The following is a 13,238-nucleotide window of genomic DNA, read 5'->3' as shown; positions in this document are numbered from 1 at the left end:
CTGTTAAATAATCACCAAGTGTATGGTAAGTTATTAAATCTAAATGTCAGCCCTAGGGTCCTGAACCCAGGCTAACTGCCAGTGATAGAGATTATAAATCCAATTTAGGGCAGCAATGAAGCCAAAGCTTTATAATTGGACAGTCAAGCCCTCATTGACTGAAATCAACTCTACCCCTAGTACTTTTGGCAATGATGGTTTCCATCTCCTTCCAAACTGCCAGGTCAACGTTAAAGATTACATGTTTGGTAGTCACATCAGCTTAAGACTGAATTCTAGGGTAGATTCCTCCAAGATTTGAACAAGTTGTTTAAACTCTGTGAGCCAGTTTCCCATTTAAACAATGAGGACATATATAATAGAACCTACTTGTTAAATATGTAAGGTAGTCAACAACTAATCCAGCAAAGACACCAACCTATCGTATGGACTCTCCATGGTGGTCCCCAGCTATACTGAATAAGTAGGTGGAAGAAGTTCAGAGGGTCTCTGGAGAGAGGTCAGAGTAGGACTGCCAGTTGCACCTTTTCTCTCCATATTTCAGTTTCCCCACAACTGGACTGTGGCCATGAACTTGGAGTTGGTAGGGAGTGATTTGGAGGATGGAACAAGGAAAGAAAGTTGGAGAGTTGCTGAGAGTAGCCTTGGAGACCCATAAATTGGTAAGATTTTTCCTTGAATGACTAAGAGACAGTAGCAGCTAAAACCATGGAACTAGAGGGAAGTGAGGAAAGCAACTGGGTGGCCACACTGGGCCAGGTGGTTGTCAGAAGGTAGTGGGGAAACAAGGGTTGCCCTGGAGGCAAATGGTCTGGATGTGATCCTGGCTCCATCCGTTACAAGCTGGGTAAGCTTGGAAAAACGTCCTAGCCTCTGTGTGACTCACCTCTTCATCTGTAAAATAAGCATAACAATTATATACACATTTTAATGTTGTAAGAATTAAGTGAATTAATTGGGGTTAAGTATGAGAACTAAGAACAATGTCTGGAAAAAATAAGGTTTTGAGAGAAACAAATCCTATGAATGCTCTGATTGTGGGAAGCATTCTCCCAGAAGGCAAGTTTAATAACACAACATGAATTCACACTAGGGAGGACATGTGTGGCTGAAGTGAGAGAGAAGTTTTCATCAACACAGCTAGGAATGAAAACCTATCTGGTTGTGAAAAATCCTGCAGCAAGAAATCCAGTGTCACTGTATGCAGAGATTCACAACGAGGTGAAATTCTACTAGTTTGGTGAATTAGGATAAGCATGTTCCCCTAAAACTAATGATAGAAGATAATGATGCTCTAGGGTGAAATATTATTATAGCATAGATTTAATTATAAAGTGTATCTGTATCCATAATAACTGTGGTTATTAAGCTGTGAAATCTGAATAAATGAAATCATTAAGACAATAGGAAAAATGTACTAGCTATTAATATTATTGTTAATATTACATTTGAACATTTTATTTCACTTGATTATACCACAAACTTTTATTATGCTCCCCATTTCATAAATGAGGATATTGAGGCTAAGAGAGGGAAGGACACAGACAAAAATCACACATATTAAAGGACTGATTCAGGATTAGGACTCAGATCTTTTAAACTCCAGTCTGAATCTCTATGATAAGCCCATTCTTACGGAAAAAGTGATAGGTCATGTTACATGAAATAGGGATAGAAGTTCTAATAATATATTTGGCAACCATTTCATGGGATCTAACCAAGTGAGAAAAGTGAAAAAAGAAAAAAATAAAGCCAAGGTCCAGAGTAGCTTACTACCTCTTAGGTAAATGAGGGGTGGAAGAGACAGGTAGAGAGGTGTGCTTGTACCACTTTGTAAGGGCTGATTGTTATTTGTCAACCAGCTGACATCTGCATAGGAACTTGAAATTGACCACCGCAGAAATCTTTACACCATCAGTATTAGCAAACATACGGAGAAGATAAAAATGAATACAAACTAGTTAACTGTGGTGGAAGAGAGAAGTTGGAGGGATAAGGAGTAGAAACAAATTTCCTTTGAATGGATTTTTCTATATAGTGTTAATCTTTAAATCATGTAAATACATTGCCATTCAAGAAATTCAAGAAAAAAAATCCTCTTAAATTGAAAATAAACAAAAGAACCTAACCATATGTCAAGTTGGCAACATGACCACACAGAGAAAAAATAATTATTTCATGGGGCCTTAGAACACTGTAATGCTTAAGGGAAAATATTTGAAGAAAAGAAATACAAAGAAATTTTGAACTTCCATAAATTTTACAGTAATTTCAGCATTGGTATTCTGAAACTATAATGTTGATTAAAAGCAAACGACTAATGGTGTTAATGCTCTTAGAAATTATCACTTTTACTGGACGTTACAATTACAAAGTCAGATGAAAGGTTAAAATTGAAATATCAATAAGAACACATGATTTTACATATATATGTATATGTATATGTATAGACACACACACACAACACAGTTATTCCTAGTTTTATATATGCAAATGGTAGCAATGGGCACCCCTCTAGCAACCAGATTATGGCTTCTAATTCGATTGTCCTCTAAAAGGAGCTGGAGATTCCTGAAAAAATGGTAAATTCCAGCTCTGGGGCTAAGATGAAATAGAAACATCTTATTGTGCCAAAAAGCAAGGAAACTTCCCAAGTTTCATCGTGCAATCTAAAAATGACCCAGGAGTCAGCTTAAAAATTGTCATAAAATGTTATGAGATCTGAACAGGAAAATAATAATTACTATAGTAGATTTAAACATTTAATCAATAAAAACCCATGAGTCTGTAATAATAGTTTAGAAAGAGAAAGACTTCATTTATTATCATGTGAGGCAATTTTTAAAAATAACTGATTACTCTGAAAATTGGTAATTATATGGGCAGTAATAAACACTTATCTTATCTTTCCAGTAGAACCTATGTTTTGTTTTTACCAAATAGCTTTAGTTGGTGAAAGAAATCTCTATTTTGTAAGACAACACTAATTAATAAATAGAAAAAAAGATAAAAATAACAAATCTCATTTTATAAACCCTCTGGAAATATTGATTGAAGCAAAGATTGCTGGTATTAAAACATTAGATGAATGTTCACTGGAGAACTGGACAATTGAATAGTGCCAAAGAAGTATCTCATAGGTTTCTTTCTGGATACAAATGGAAAATAACAACTGTACAACGATTTGGGTGAGATTCCATCTTACCCCTCCAGCCCCCAACCAATGATAAGTGTATTAGATATGCCATAACGAAACACCACAGACTAGATGGTTTAAACAACAGAATTTTTTTTTTTCCTGACCATTCTGAAGGCTAGAAGTAGAAGATCAACATGTTAGTAGGATTAGTTTCTTTTTTAACCTCTCCCCTTGTCTTCTCCAACCTGTGTCTTCCCATGACTGTCCTTCTGTGTCTATATGTGTCCTAATCTCCTCCTCCTCTTCTTCTTTTTAAAAAATATTTATTTGAGAGAGAGAGCACAGTAGGGGAGTGAGAGGGAGAAGCAGGCTGAGCCAGGAACCTGATGCAAGACTCAATTTCAGCACTCTCAGATGATGATATGAGCCAAAGGCAGATGCTTAACTGACGAGCCACCTGGGAGCCCTTCATCTCCTCTTCTTATAAGGATATTAGTCATATTGGATTAGGGCTCATCCTAATGACCTCATGTTAACTCAAGTACCTCTTTAAAGACTCTATACCCAAATACAGTTATATTCTAAGAAACAGGAGGTTAGAACTTAGACTTAGGTATGGGAAAAGGAAGGAAGATATTCAGTCTGTAATACGTCTTCAGCCTGTAACATAGCTGCTTTCTAGCTGTGTCTTCAAAAGGCAAAGATAGAGAAAAAGAAAGGGGTGGGGGAGACAGGGAGGAAGGGAGAGGGAGGGAGGAAGGGAGAGAGAACTTTCAGTTGTGCCTTCTTATCTTCTTACAAGGGACTAATCCCATCATGTGAGCCCCACTCACCAGAAAGATTCCCATCTTCAAATACCATCGTAATGGGATTAGGACTTTAGCATATGAATTTTGGGGGAGTCACAGTTTGGTCCATGGCAATCTTTTTAAAATGTAATTGTTGTAGTAGATACAGGAACCTACACATGTAATAAAATTGTACAGAACTAAATACACACATACATACACATCAGTACAAGGAAAACTGAGGAGATATGAATAAGATTGGTCATTTGTATAAGTATCTGTATCTTGCTTGTGATATTGTGCAACAGTTTTGCAGTATATTACCATTGAAGGAAATTGAGTAAAGGGTACATTGAACCTCTGTATTATTTCTTACAGTCTACAGTTTTCTCAAAGTGAAAAGTTTAATGAATAAAAGATAATTTACTGTTTAAACAAAAATAGTAGCAAAGTAGTAATTTGTAACATCACATAAAAGTAAAATGTCTAAAAATGATGACAACAAGGTAGAAGGGGAAACCTAGAGGTATACCATTGTAAGTTTCTTACACTATATATGAAATTGTATACTTCACTTATCACTTGAATGTAGACTGATAAGTTAAAGATGTATACAGTCAGCTCTAAAGCAATCACTACATTAAGACAACAGAGAGGTATAGCTTATTAAAAGGGAGATACAATGGAATCATAAAAATATTTAATCCAAAAGTGAACAAAATGAAAGAGGAAGAAATGGAGCCAAGAACAGATGGTATGAATAGAAAGCAAACAGAAAGGTAACAGATTTAAACCTAGTTAAGAATCATTTTAGCACAGGTTATCAGAACGAATAAAAAGTAAGACCCCTCAATATCCTTAGTACAATAAATATACTCTAAATATAAAGGCATAAATAAGTGAAAAACAAAAAGATATAAAAGGTTGGCACCAATGAAAAGAAGGCTGGGGTATCTGTACTAACTTTAGACAAAGTAGATTTTAGAGGAAAGACTATTTCCAAAGTTGATGAAGACCATTTCACAGTGGTAAAGGGGTACCTTCATCACGTGAGCATGACCGCTTAGAAGTTTTATGCACTGAAAACAGAGCATCAAAATACATAAAGCAATAACTGGCAGAACTGAAGGATCAAGACAATCCAGGTTTACAGCTGGACACTACAACAGGATGCTTTCCATAAATCACAGAACAGGGAGACAGAAGACACATAAGGATGCTGAAGATTTGAAAATGTTGAGAGATGGCAGAAGTAGGATTCAAACCCAGGAAATTCCACACCAGAGCATTTACCCTCAATCTAGCCTGTATGTGGTGGCCATGAGGACATTTCACTATGTCACTGGGTGGAAGGGCACAATCGACCCATTCAGAATGAATTCACTGAGCACTGAGTACCAGTCTTATCCAATTTTCAGAATGTTCTTTCTTTCTTAGGGAGAAGGTTTGGGGGAGATGCCATTTACACAGACGCTTGAAGACCAGGTAAGATTCCCCATCTTTCAAGTCTGTCATTCTTCCAGAACAGGAGAAGTTTCACTCCTGCAACAGGCAAAGAAGATGACATGGTCCTAGGCTTGGTCAGTCTCAGGAGAAATTTCTTTCTTGGATGAAACACTCTAATATCAAAGGAGTAGCTTTGAGCAATTCACAAAGCATGTAGAGTTGGTCTTACATGTGGCTAAAGTAGCAGGTTTCCTATACCCGGCCTGCAGATTAACATTCTTGGTGGAGGCCCCTCTGCCTCTTATCATGTCTTTTGCTTAATTTCTTTGTGCTTTCAAGAATTTTCATCCTTGAGCTTTAAAGTGCAGATGTCCCTTACAGGGTTGATACGTTTGGGCTTATGACTACATGGTCTAATATAATGAATACTGTGCTGGGAGTTCAAATCTCAAATATACTGCTTATTAGCCAGACATTTAGCTACTCTGAATCTCAGCTTCATGTCTTTTCAGTTAGGTTCACAATAGTCGTTGTGAAAACTGAATGAGATTATGTTTCCTACTCAGCACCTACTCATCTGGCCCTTCCCATTGTTCTGTGCTTTCCTAATGAATGAAGAAAAGCATGGAGACCCAGGACCAGGACAGAGAGGAGAAAGGAGGGGTTATAGTCCATGTGAAAGAGCCATTTTTCTTTATCTGCATGACAGTGAACTGCTCTGTATCCTGTCTTTTTGCCCTGCCCAAAGCTACCGTATGCCAATAAAATCACCTGAAATAAAATTTTTATTTTTTATTTTTCAAGATGTTGAGGAAAAAAAAAAAAAGCCTGTCCCAAGTAATAATATTCCAGGCTATGGCAGAATTCACACTACCTTTACTCCAAGTATTTGATCTCAGAGCAGAAAATTAGCAAATGGAATTGATAATGCTGTTCATCCCTGAAAGTTGCTGAAGGGTTAATTCACTAAGTAAAGGTTTAAAAATAACACCTGAGCTATTTCAGAGCCATTTTACTAAAGAGGCTGTTGGAGCTCCTGAAACAATGTTCTTAAAAGCTTTTCAGTCCTTTAAACCCCCAGAGATCATTTAAGGAGAAGAATAAAACTTTATGTGACGAGATGAGCACTGGAGGAGAATATGATAAGAAGTGTTTAATGACGACATCAAGTCAAGTGTTTGCCAAATGTCTCCTGAGTGCATTGACAAAAGAGAATCCACCGAAAGTCCACATTGCCAACCGGGAGAGTGGTTCCTGATCACATCAAATTCGGACAAAGTTTTGAAAGCCACACTTTTAGTAAGTTAAACTGGTGCAAGAGAAACAATGTCTTCAGAGGAGATGTTGCTAGTCCTTTGAAGATGTGATATCATTCATTCTTCTCTATGTTGCAGTATCTTGATCTATACAATGGGAATGATAATAATATTCAACTCAAAACATTGTCATGAAGATTAAATGCAAAAATTAAAAGTGTCTTAGAAAGTTTCCTGGCCTACAGTAAGCACTCAATAAATTAGCTATTCTTCGTTTTATTAATTACTTTCTTCCATCAGACCTATAGCCCTTACCATGTTCTTGGTGTTATAAGAAGACATAGCATATTAGTTGGGCTCATAGTTGCAAAACAATAGAATGTTGCAACTCATTGACTCCCTGGGAGGGCCGCTATTGTCCAACACTGACATCCATAATGCCAATTTCTTCCAGAGGACTGCTCCTGTGAACCCCCGGCTCTTGCCTGCAGGCGTTACTGAGAGTCAAATGTCCCTGGTCTCTCCTTTTTCAGGATACTACATCTGAACTGAAATTTCTCATGAGTTCTGCTGATTGGAGGAGCCTCACTCACATGCTTAGCTGTCCAAGCTGCAAAGGAGTCTGGTAATGTGGGTTATAAATTTTAACTTCAAGTAAGATTCCCCAAAAGCCATAATCCATTGGACCTAATATCTGCCTTCCAAGAGCTCATTCTAGTGATCAAATCAGAGATATAAATAAATGATTACAATATTAGGATCATGGACGTTTGTAATACTATTCAGAAAATATTCATTTTCATTCTGCTTGATGTTATATTTGGCCACGTGGCTTGTTTTTGTTTATGGAATTGTGAGTGGAGATGATGGTTTGCTATATCCAAGCAGACGTCTTAAAATTCTCGCACATATTCTCCAACTTTTATTTGTATTCCCACCCTCTACCACGAGAATTTAGCATTCCTGATTAGGGATTTTTCTTCAGTCTGGGTACTTGAAGGAGAAAAACATGTGGATCAGATCCAGACTCTTATCGCAACCCGGCAGAGCCACAGCACTTGACCCACTGTTACTGAAATGCAACATGAGCAAGAAATATTTGTAGGGGTGCCTGGTGGCTCAGTCAGTTAAATATCTGCCTTCAGCTCAGGTCATGATCCTGGAACCCTGGGATCATGGGATTAACCCACATCAGGCTCCCTGCTGGGTGGGAAGCCTTCTTCTCCATCTCCTTCTGCCTGCCTCTGCTTGTGCTCTCTCTCTCTCAGTTAAATAAATAAATACAATCTTAAACAAACAAACAAACAAACAAACAAAAAGAACATGTTTGTATTTGTAAGTCTTTGTGATGGGGAGATTATTATATACTGTTGTTGCAGACAAAGCTGACTCATGATACAAGGAAGTACAGAAAGATGGAGGTCTATACCATGTGCCAGAAGAAACCCAGGGTAGGGAATAAGGGACTGGAGACCCCAGGGAAGGCATAAAAAAGGAAATGAACTTGGTGAAACATTTTGGAAGCATTTAGGTTTTATCCAGGTAGAAAAGCACAGGGAAGTTTATTTCAGGATGAAGTATCCATATACAAAGGCACAGAGGACTGAAGTGATCAACTATGTTCTGGGAAATTCAATGGGTCATGCCAGCATTTCCCAAATCATAGTAATGCATCTCATGTTATATCTGTAAGCCACTAGTATAATTTTACTTAACATTTTTGTTCAAACCGGTTTACTTCTCTGCCTTGCCCCTTTCCTTAGTTTCATTGTAAAAAGAAATATTTCTAAAAATCTCAAGTTTGTTATACTAGTCATTTTTTCTAAAACACCGTTAAAACAAATGCGTAAAAAGTTAAAAGAGTAGTTTTTCATGTACCATCAAAGTTAGGTGCCCAGTGTTATGTTTGACATTGCTATAGTCTGCAAAATAGCCCTTTGTCCCTGCTATCTACTAGCAGAACCCCGTTTCATAGGAGGAGGTCCCAGGCCTGACTAAAAACGTTCACCTCCCCAGACTCCTTTGCAAACATCCCCTAGGTACCCACATGACCCAATTCTGGCCGAAGAAATGTGAATCCACTTGGTGGTGCTTTGGGGAAGGCTATTGTTTTCCTGATGGAAAAAGACAGATTTAGCTGGCAGGTGCCTTTTACATTTTATTACTCTATTTCACCTTCCCTTCTTTTCTGGAGCATAGGTTCAGTGCCTAAAAGGGTAGCAGCCATGGGCTGCTATGGGATGAAAGGCATTTGCTAAGCATTGCAGAGCAGGAAGCTAGTAGGAGCCTGTTGCTTTCCTTCAGCAACTACACGAGCCCCACCTCTATTTTCAGTTAAGCCATTACAGGCAAGTACCTGTTGAACGTAGCCAAATGCAATCCCACTGATACATATGTGTTGGGAAACACTGGGGTTGACCCATAGGATGAAGTTTGGGAGAGCAGGAGATGATGCTTCAAAGGCAGATAAGGGCCACAATCCCAAAGGGCTTTGCAGAGCAGGCCACAATCCCAAAGGGCTTTGCAGAGCAGGCAAGCACTCTGCCTGCTCTGTTTGGAAGTAGGGCTTCTTGCATTTGCGGCCTTATCCTAGTTTTCATGTGATTCCTGTCTAATCATCTGGACTATATTTAGCCCTTCTTCCACTGTTATCAAACTCATCTAGGAGCCTTAATTCTACATCTTGATTGTAGGTCCAGTTACATTAACCAGGAGCTGGAAAAATCACAACAGCTCTGGACCTCAATTTGTTTAACTGTTAAATGCTAAGGTTGTCTATATTAGTTTCCTGGGGTTGCTATAACAATGAACCACACACTGGGTTCTACTAATAGTGTCTCAGAGTTGGAAGCTGGAAGTCTGACATCAAGGCGTTGGCAGGGTTGGTTCCTTCTGAGAGTTGCAAGAGACAAATTATTCCAGGCTTCTTTCCTAGCTTCTGGGGGCCTCAGACATTCGTTTACTTGTAGCTGGTATTGTCCCAATGTCTTCACATCACCTTCTTCTGTATGTATCTGCCTCTGTGTCCCAATTTTCCCTTTTCACAAATACACAGTTATACTAGTTTGAAAGCATTCTCAACCATCTGCATCTGTACAAAACTTATTTCACCTGAAAAACTAAGTCATCTACCAAAACCTTATTTCCATATAAGATCACATTCACAAGTATTGGGGGTTAAGATCTCAACATCCTTTTGGAGGGCACAATTTGACCCATCTCTTGGATTTGTTCATAAAACATGTCATACATTGGAAGGGATCGGAAAACCAGAGACTGTGGAGGGTGAAGAATTGTAAAGCATGTGTGTTGGTACATTGAAGGAAGAGAGCTTGACAGCCTGAAGAAGCAAAGTGATGGAAGAGAAGCCCTGGGCCATGAGTCAAGACACTCCCTAGCCAGTGTCTGGGAAAGCCATTTCCTTGCTTTCATTTCAGTTTTCATGACTGTATAATAAACAATCGCAACTGGTCCCCCTCTGCCAAGTGTCTTGATGTTGTTGGATGCTCTGGGCCAACACTTTGACCTTTCGTTGAAACATTTCTTTCCCCAGGGCTTTCTGACATTAAGCCCTGACCTAAGCCAGGTGGGCTCTTTCTGAGGTCTAAGTAGCAAAGAGAACAATGGTGGTAATGAAAGCAACAAGCTTCTAAGAGTAACAATGCCAATTGGACTCCTCTTAGAAAGGTTTAAGATATTATTTATCTAACTGATGAGAGGATTAGCTTGAGCTGAGAGGGTTTCTGTGGAGCGCAGCAGTTGATTAAGTTGGATGCTGGGGAATTCTCTACAGTGTGAACTGTTTGTTGTGGGAAAAATCTTGAGTACACAACTGACGAAAATTCAGGACAAGCAATCCCATCTTTTATCCCTAGAAAAGGCATCGTATTTCTTGTTCAGTTCCTTTAATTGCTTTATGAAAAAGATTTTTTTTTCCCCAAAGTAAAATGTTTTAAATATCACCTGACTTTAAAATTGGTTAAGGAGGTTAACATCCCTAGACCAACTTAAATGTCCAAAGAGGCAATCACAAGGATATTTTGCATAGTTGCAGTGGGCTACTGGAGCGAATTTTATTTCCATTTAAATTCATCTTGCCCATGCTTGGAACATGAGAGGAGGTTCTGTGAAATTAACAAAGGACCATTTCTTACTCTGTCTTTGCTTTTCTAATTAAGGATTCACTCTGCCCTTCCAGCCAGGTTCACCCTGAACCAGCAGACTCAACTGTTTGAAAATAGAATTTGGGCTCTGGAGTTTGATATTTCATGTTGAAATCCAGGTTCTAGCATTTACAAGTTCTGTGACTTTGGGAATTTCATCTCTAGGGCTCACTGTTAAGTTGGGGACAATAAAATAAAATAACAAGTTTAACTTGATCTCTGGAATGGACGCCCAATAAATCTTTAATTTCGGTTCTTTTCCTTTTATGGAATCTTCCTCCCAGGATTCTGCTGCACCAAACGAACCTTTGAACCTGCTGCATTTAGTCATCTGTTTGTCTGTCTGCTCTATCTATCTGTCTATCTATCTACTTACCTACCTACCTATCATCTGTCTCCATCCATCCATCTAACCATCTAACAATCCATCCATCCTTCCAACCTCCATCCATAATTTGACCATTCTTTCTTCCCTTTTTCTACCACCCCAAACTTATTCTTCCTGTGTTCTGCTCTAGAAGCTCTCTGGACATTTGAAATTTATCAGATAAACCAATTCACTGGAATATTTGTAGACTTAACAGAACATTTTAAACCTAGGAAGATCTTGAGGATTTTAGTGCATATCTCTTAATTTACTTATGAAAAGATGTTGAGTAACATGGGTAATGTTTCATGGTTCAGTGTGAATATTACACTAATTTGTATAGGTTCTCTGGCCTTGAATACAGAGAATCTAAATAGATAAAAGTATTTTTCTATGCTGTCTGTATTTTGCCATGAGGAAAGATAATGATGATGATAACGTTGATGATGATAATGATGTTGATGATAATAACAGGCATTCTTCTCAGCCCTTATCATACACTCTTCTTTTATATACTATACTTCTTTTTTACCTCATTGTATCCCCCCACAGAACCCTTGGAGGAATATGCTGCAATTTTATATATGAGAAAACTGAGACATAGAGAGGTTAAGTGATTTGCGTAAGGTAACATAGCTTTTTAGTGGTAGAACCAAAATTTGAAAATTCCAACCAAAATCCTTTGTTGGAATTCAAATGCATATTCTTTTTTTTAAAAATTTTTTATTTTTTATAAACATATATTTTTATCCCCAGGGATACAGGACTGTGAATCGCCAGGTTTATACACTTCACAGCACTCACCAAAGCATATACCCTCCCCAATGTCCATACCACTACCCCCCTTCTCCCAACCCCCCTCCCCCCAGCAACCCTCAGTTTGTTTTGTGAGATTAAGAGTCACTTATGGTTTGTCTCCCTCCCAATCCCATCTTGTTTCATTTATTCTTCTCCTACCCACTTAAGCCCCCATGTTGTATCACCACTTCCTCATATCAGGGAGATCATATGATAGTTGTCTTTCTCTGCTTGACTTATTTTGCTAAGCATGATACGCTCTAGTTCCATCCATGTTGTCGCAAATGGCAAGATTTCATTTCTTTTGATGGCTGCATAGTATTCCATTGTGTATATATACCACATCTTCTTGATCCATTCATCTGTTGATGGACATCTAGGTTCTTTCCATAGTTTAGCTATTGTGGACATTGCTGCTATAAACATTTGGGTGCATGTGCCCCTTTGGATCACTACGTTTGTATCTTTAGGGTAAATACCCAGTAATGCAATTGCTGGGTCATAGGGCAGTTCTATTTTCAACATTTTGAGGAACCGCCATGCTGTTTTCCAGAGTGGTTGCACCAGCTTGCATTCCCACCAACAGTGTAGGAGGGTTCCCCTTTCTCCGCATCCTCACCAGCATCTGTCATTTCCTGACTTGTTGATTTTAGCCATTCTGACTGGTGTGAGGTGATATCTCATTGTGGTTTTGATTTGTATTTCCCTGATGCCGAGTGAAATGGAGCACTTTTTCATGTGTCTGTTGGCCATCTGGATGTCTTCTTTGCAGAAATGTCTGTTCATGTCCTCTGCCCATTTCTTGATTGGATTATTTGTTCTTTGGGTGTTGAGTTTGCTAAGTTCTTTATAGATTTTGGACACTAGTCCTTTATCTGATATGTTGTTTGCAAATATCTTCTCCCATTCTGTCAGTTGTCTTTTGGTTTTGTTAACTGTTTCCTTTGCTGTGCAAAAGCTTTTGATCTTGATGAAATCCCAATAGTTCATTTTTGCCCTTGCTTCCCTTGCCTTTGGTGATGTTCCTAGGAAGATGTTGCTGCGGCTGAGGTCGAAGAGGTTGCTGCCTGTGTTCTCCTCAAGGATTTTGATGGATTCCTTTCTCACATTGAGGTCCTTCAACCATTTTGAGTCTATTTTTGTGTGTGGTGTAAGGAAATGGTCCAATTTCATTTTTCTGCATGTGGCTGTCCAATTTTCCCAACACCATTTATTGAAGAGGCTGTCTTTTTTCCATTGGACATTCTTTCCTGCTTTGTCGAAGATTAGTTGACCATAGAG

The sequence above is a fragment of the Neovison vison genome, chromosome 11, assembly GCF_020171115.1.
Source record: "Neovison vison isolate M4711 chromosome 11, ASM_NN_V1, whole genome shotgun sequence".
NCBI classification, from domain to species: Eukaryota; Metazoa; Chordata; class Mammalia; order Carnivora; family Mustelidae; genus Neogale; species Neogale vison.
Note: the sequence above shows the minus strand (reverse complement) of the source record.